The following is a 7,948-nucleotide window of genomic DNA, read 5'->3' on the forward strand; positions in this document are numbered from 1 at the left end:
ATTCTAAGAATGAGGAAGAGCATGTAGAACACCTGGAAACTGTGTTAAAATTGTTGAGAGAGCATCAATTGTATGCCAAGCTTAGTAAATGTAGCTTCTTTCAAACAAAGGTACATTAATTGGGACATGTTGTTTCCAAGGAAGGTATAGCAGTGGACCCATAAAAGATTAGAGCTATCATGGAATTAGCAACTTCTAGGAATGTGGACAAGGTCAAATCATTCATGGGGCTAGCAAGTTACTATAGGCGGTTCATTAGGAACTTCTCATGGATTGTGTATCCTATTACATCATTGTAGAGGAAAGGAAATAAATTTGAATGGACAGAGGAATGTGTAGCTAGTTTTGAGCAGTTGAAACAATTGCTTACAAATGCTCCAGTTCTAAAGATTGCAGATCCAGATAAAGAGTTTGTGGTGTGTACAGATGCTTGCAAGAGTGGAATTGATGGATTCCTGATGCAGGAGGGACAAGTGGTGCACTATGAGTCAAGGAAACTAAATGAGCACAAACAAAACTCTGTGACTCATGATCTTAAGTTGGTCTCTATTTTTCATGCCTTGAAGATGTGGAGGCGTTATCTTCTTGGCAAGAGGTTTATTTTGATGAGTGGCCATAGTGGACTGAGGTATCTATTTGACCAACTTAATCTAAATTCCATGTAAGCTAGATGGTTGGATACCCTTAGTGAGTTTGAATTTGAGATTAGATACGTTAAAGGAAAGGAGAATAGGGTTGCAGATGCTCTCAATAGGAGAGTGCGGGTAAACCATGTTGCAACTATGAGCTCTTATGGGATGAATTTGCAGGAGCAAGTCTTGCAGGCATGAAAACATGATGACAAGTATTAGCAACTTAAGCACAGGTTACAACAGGGTACAGGTGAACATGATGTGGATTATCATCTCACAATGGATGGCTTGGTGATATTTAGGGACATGATCTATGTGTTGAATGACAGTGAGCTTAAGAAGCTTATCTTGAGGGAGTTTCATGTCAACCCATATTCAGGTCACCCGGGATATCAGGAGACATTGACAGTTGTGAAGAATTTCTACTATTGGTTGAATTTGATGAAGGAAATGGCGAATTTTGTTGCTAGATGTCTGGACTATCAACATGTGAAAGTTGAGTGCAAGCACCTAACTGGTTTGTTATAGCCTATTCTGATTTCAGAGTGGAAATGGGAGGTCATTTCCATGGATTTCATTACAGGTTTTCCGAGGACATCGAAGTAGCATGATTCCATCATGGTTTTGGTTGATAAGTTGAATAAGGTAGCTCACTTCATTCTAGTGAAGACTACTAATTTATCCAATGAGGTAGCTTAGATCTTCATCAGGGAGATAGTGAGATTGCATGGTATTCCTAAGAAGATCATATGAGATAGAGATGCCAAGTTCACTTCCAGGTCTTGGAAGGATTTGTTTGCAAGTTTGGGTATAGAGTTGGCCTTCAGTACACCTTATCATCCACAGACAAATGGATAGACAAAGAGGGTCAATAAGATATTGAAGAATATGTTGAGGATGTATTTCATGCATTAACAGGGGAGGTGGGAGGATTATCTTCCATTGGTGGAGTTTTCTTACAACAATGGTTATCAGGACTCAGTAAGGATGAGTTCGTTTGAGGCACTTTATGCGCAGAGTTGTAATACTCCCATAAGCTAGAGTGATCCAGTGAACAGGGTAGGGATTGGACCATATATGTTAGCAAAGTATGTTATCAAGAAGAATCTAAAGGAAACATAGGATAAACATAATAGTTATGTAGACCAACACATGGCATTTAAGAAGTTTCATGTTGGGGAACATGTGTACTTGTGCATCAATCCCAAGAAGAGCTTCTTGAGGATTGGATCATGTGCCAAGTTGGCACCTCAGTATTACAGGCCTTCCGAGATCCTTGAGAGGATTAAACTAGTGGCTTACATACTTGCACTACCTTTGACAATGAAATTCCATGATATTTTCTTTGTTTCATTGCTTAAAAGATAAGTGAAGGATGTTGATCATGTGATTGACTAGTTTGTATTGCAGGTGGAACTAGAAGGAGAATTCCAGCCAGAACCTCAGTGCATATTGCAGCAAAAACAACTCATGCTCCAGAACCGAGAAATCGAGCAAGTTAAAGTGCAATGGAAGCACTTTGGGCCTGATGAAGCTACATGGGAGATGGCTAATAATATGCGGTCTATGTATCCTTCATTATTTTATGTGGAAGCAAATGAGTTTTTGGTACATGTACATATTTATGTATGGTTGTTGTTGTAAATACCACAATGAGTTGTGTTATAAAGCTCCAATAAGTGATATGGTTGTCATGTTATCATGTTTTTCATGATGGTTTTTCTTTGAGCAGGTTGTTCATTTTAAATACTGCATCGAGCTAAGTTATAAAGCTCCATGGGAAGTATGTTTTGGTTTCAATGGTCTTGTTGGTTATAGGTTTCATAGAACACCAAGGACGGTGTTCTCCTAAGGGGGAGGGTCTGTAACAACCCCGGGTTAAAAGTTCATCTAATAAAGTTAGTAAAGGAAAAAATAAGACCAAGGTCATGGGGCACTTATTCCAAGTTGAATGTTGGGAAAAATATCCTAGTGGGCATCACTTGTTGTTTATTATGGCTAAGGAAATTGACAAATGCTTTGGAAAGGTAAAGTGGCAATTATTGGAGGAAAATAGGAGAAAAGGGAGATGAAAGGTCATAGGTTTGCATGAGGAGGAAATTGAAGGAAAATAGAGGAAACATGAAGAAATTAGAGGCGTCAATAATAAAAAGGCATCAAAGCATTAGTTTGGTGCCTTTTGTAAGTTTGGCTTTGGAGTTAGTTGGAGAGAAGAGAAGGGCACCAAGAGGAGAAATCAAGAAAGAAAGAAAATGAAAGCAAAGGAAAGTAGGGACAAGGAAAGAAAAGGACAAGACAACAAGGATTGGATCAAGCAACTTTAGCAGGAGGACTTGCAAGTAATAGGTCGCATGTGTGATTTCCTAGCTGAAGTGTGAATGCATGGTGCATGAATTTGTGTATTTGGTTCATTTGGTGTCATTGGCATGGGGTTTTCTTGGTTGACAGTAGTTTAAACCTTGGCTTGTCAATTCTTGGATAGCCATGGTGTGATGGGGTTCATTCTTGGTTGAGCTTTGGATTGCCGGAAGGTTTTGGATCCAGGTCAGTTGGTCTCAGGAAAATCCCAAGGGTTGGGGATGGGGATGGTTTTCTCTGAGAAACCCTCAACAGGTGGGTGGAGATACAAATATTCCTTAAGGGATGGTGAAGGAATTCTAAGGCATCCAAGATTAGTTTGGTTTTGTGATTTCAGGACCAGTTTAGGTAAAATAACGGTAGTGTGAGGATGAAGGTGGTTTAACCTCTAGATTCCCTTGGTTGTTTATGTCTTGGTTTATCCCATGAGATCCCATGTTCATGCTTGGAATATGACACAGGGGTGATTGGCTTAAAGAAATATTTGGTTTAGCCCAATCTACGGTCGAGTGGGACGTGGAAGTCCTTGAATTGGTTGCTTTTGCATCATTTAATGAGAGTTATTTCTCTATGGAAATCTATGAAGCATTTGTACTAGTTAGTATGTTGATTTGATGGTTATTATGTCATAGTTACTATGATTATTATTTGTTGGTTATAAGCATGGATCTATTATATACTATAGTTATGGCTTGTTCATAAATTGATATGTATTTGGTTGGTTGATGAATGCATGCACTAACAAATGTTATTGTAGCTATTAAGAGAGGGAATTAGACCTTCTTGGTGAATCTTAGATAAGTTTCAGGTCCTTATGTTCAGATATGCATTCATGACTTTTAGATTTCATGTTCACTATATGTTTGATGAAATGACTGCCATGGTTAGGCTTGGTTAGGTCAATTTCTTGACTAAGTTTTGTATGAATGGCTTTGTCTTGATGTTATATATCATTATAGAAAGTCTCATTAAGTTATGGGAGTGGATGGGAGTTAGGCCCTGAAAGGTGCACTAATTTGCGGGTCGCACGCTTAGAACTGGCAATTTTGGGTTGCAGTTGCTACCTTTCAGGCTTATGCATCTGACTAGAGGCATACAATTGCATGGAGGCCTTGTCATGCATGTGACTAGTGTCCTAGATCACTAAAACGGCAAGTTAGCTCAATGTTTGGGCACCAGGAGTGGTTGTTTAGTTCCTGGGGGTCTTTTAGCTCCTGAGGGAGGCCAGTAAAATTTCAGTTTGTCGAATCCACCTCCTTAATGAAGCTAGGAGGTTGGGTCATGTCATAGTAGCCCTTAGATAATTTTACCCTGGCAAGCCAATTAATGTGGGTAAATGTGGGAGGGGTGGTTACAATAAATGTGTGTGTGTGTGTGTGCAAGTTTGTAGCCAAGTGGGTTAGTTTAATGCTTGTTGTCCATATTAGATTAGGCATATTATAGTCTACGCTAACAATTTACCTTGGTTATCACCCATCCACGATGATGAATTCTATGAGGGTTTCCCATGCATGGTTACATGGAATATATATATATATATATATCTCTCTCTCTCTCTCTCTCTATATATATATATATATATATATATACACACAGAGAGAGAGAGAGAGAGTACTAGTCTGAAGAGTACTAGTTTGAATAGTTGAGTGTTTTAAACTTCATATCCTCAAGGCTTAGCTCAAGTTTTTTGAATTGCCAAGTTGAACAAGTAATGGCTAAGGAGGTCACATGGTTGAGTCCATATGGATCCCTTGGGGTCAAGCATCACCATTCATAGAATATCGAGAAGCACCTAAAGGATTTCCTTGAGGAAGTTTTCCATGAAAAAAATATACACATAAATTAAGGAAAACTTTGCAAAATTCCTCCTCTTGAAGGGAAACTTTGTAGGGTTTCCCCTTTGAAGGAAACTTTATGGGACAACTTTTATTAGAATCGTGACTTTTTTATTCTTTGATTCAAAGTCCTTTATTTTTATCCTCAATTGAGGTCTCCCTTTTTCATGTTTGTGAGCACCCCGAAAACATACATGTACTATAATATAGAAAACACGTGTTGTATCTAGATACTGAAACTATGTACATTGGACTTCTAACAGGATTCCAACATTATGATCAAGGGACTTGCCATTTTCTCTCAACAAGTAAAATCACGAAAAAAAATAATTAAACTAACTTCAAAACTACTTCTAATTTTTTTTATTATCAAATTTACACAACATAGTATCACTCGACATCAAACACCATTCTAACGTCAATCCAATACTAACTTTATTTCTAACAAAATATCTTTTATCCACACAACACTTTCCAAAAATCATATTTCTATGCAATTTTTTTTACTAAAACTTTAAAAATATTTATGTCAACTCACTGCATCTCTCAAATTTTATGTCCATCATTGTATATAAAAACATATTGTTGTAGTGCACACCAATAAATAAATAAATATGTAGATTTCTACAAATATCCACCCCCAAAATTTTGCACCCATTTTTTTTGTCCTCAAAATTCATGTGTAATGGTTGGTATCACTTGATTTCAAAACTCACACCCTACCACACACTATTTTTTTGGTCCTCAAAATTCATGCGTAATGGTTGGTATCACTTGATTTCAAAACTCACACCCTACCACACACTATTTTTTTGGTCCTCAAAATTCATGCGTATTGGTTGGTATCACTTGATTTCAAAACTCACACCCTACCACACACTAATTAGTCCATGAACTAGAAATTGTACCTCACTAAAAAAAATCATTTTTCAAAATTCCACATCCAGCATACCTTGAAATTCATTCCAATAAAAGTTTTCAAAACTCACACCATAAATGCATGTGTATGTTTTTCTCAAAAATCTGTCCATATGTCCCTAAAAATGATACTAAGTTTGTCTTGAAAAGTGTACCATGAAATTTGTGCCCTTTTCTGGTATATTATTCCCTTACGTTTTAAAATTTGTGTATTGCCTCTCTTATTTATCTATTGATTCTTCTCAAATTTGTAGAATTTATCTCAAAATTATATTGATTCCACCTCAAATTTTATTCTAACATGACTAAATTATTTCTACATTAATTATTTGCCTATTGATTCTTCTCAAATTTGTAGAATTTATCTCAAAATTATATTGATTCCACCTCAAATTTTATACTAGCATGCCTAAATTATTTCTACATTAATTCTTTACATACCTCTGTCTCTCTATGATGCAAAGGATTTCTTTCTACATTAATTCTATGCATGCCTCTATATCTCTATGATGCAAATTTTCCTTTGTCTTAAATATACTCTAATATGTGCAATCCTCTTAGCCTCATTCCATATGATGTGCTCTCACAATTTTGTATTTTTATTAGTTCTTTAAAATGTCTTTTAAATAGTCTTTTCATTAGTTTCAAGGTGGCTTTCACACTATATTAGAATTTGTGTACACAATAACAAAAATTTTATAATCACAGATTCATAGAAAATTATTGCCTTAATTAATTAATTTAAAATCAATTTAATTAAAAATAATAATTATATAGAAAGAATTAATAATCATTTTATCATCCCTAAATTAAAAAGATGAAGAAGAGAATGAATTAATTTAAATCACCACAAATATATGTGATATGTTAAAGTACTACTTATGAAAATATACTATTTAATTTCATCATATGGATCTTGAATCACCTATTCTTTGGAGTGTATTAGGATTTTATTTTCTATAATGTTATATTGTTAATATGTAAAGTAGGAGGTAAAAAAATAAAGTTTCAATTCTAATACAAATAAATATGTATGTAAGTATATTTATCAAGTTTAAAAAATAATCATGAAATAATGGTTTAATTACCAACTCAAAATTAGAAAGAATACTTAGAAACAATTACAACATGTTTAAATAATATTAACTTGTGTGTTAATATAAGCATTGAAAGACAAAATAACTAAACCATTTCTTGTATTTTTCATCATAATGTAATAGATGTGAAGTTTATCAAAGATAGAAATGCCAAGGATCAATTATAGTTTTGGGATTTATTATAGGAGGTTTGTGAAATGGAAAATATCAACTTATTAGTTTTAACCAACCAATGAAGATACATGTATCATACTTATTTTTCCCTTTTTATCAGTTGTATATATAATTTGATTGGTTGGTTGTCATGAGCTTGCTAGTGAATTTAGTAGTGTTATTAGAGCAAAGAGATATTTCCAATATAAAGTGGGGTACTATAAAGCATTGAAAAGGTTGTGAAGATACCAAATCAACTATCAAAGAAAAATATGAGATTAAATATCTTCAAACCCAAAACCCTTAGTGTTCACACATAAGTTCTCCTTTTAAAATCCCTAGGGGATGTATATCAATTGGAAATAGAGAGTATAATTAAGGAACTCCTTGCGATGTCATTAGTTCAAACCATACCTAGAATATGTGTTGCACTTGGGGGGTGTGCAGTGCAGCAAGAGGTTATAGTAGTGGTAGTCATAATCGACCTTATGTCACCTGAGTACTAGCCCAACCTAGTTTTTGATTCCTCTAGACACACAAAAAAACCCTTAATGTTTATCTTTGAGCACAAGAGGAAAAATACATTAATTTTGACCTTTAAGCAACTTAGTTTAAACATAAAAAAGTATATTAATGTTTATGAATGACTAAAGTATGTTAATTGGACTCGAAATTACACCCAACAAAATAAAAAAGAACTAGTGTAAAAAGAACCTACAAACTACAAAGTAGATAAACACTAAGATGCCAAAACCATGTGAACAATGTAAATTATAAACATGGCATGAGAAATTCAATAGAAAAGTCTAAGAAAATCTCAACCATAAGACCCAAATACATGTACAAATCACCTTCAAGTGAAGTTGAAGACCGACATTAGAAACTGAGACAAGAGATTGGCATTATCTCATATCTATATCAATGTTTGAAGTGGAAGTAAAGGAACCAATTGCAT

Source organism: Pinus tabuliformis, chromosome 8 (genome assembly GCF_031772625.1).
Source record: "Pinus tabuliformis cultivar Carrire ecotype Pingquan chromosome 8, CPIR1, whole genome shotgun sequence".
In the NCBI taxonomy this organism is placed as follows: Eukaryota; Viridiplantae; Streptophyta; class Pinopsida; order Pinales; family Pinaceae; genus Pinus; species Pinus tabuliformis.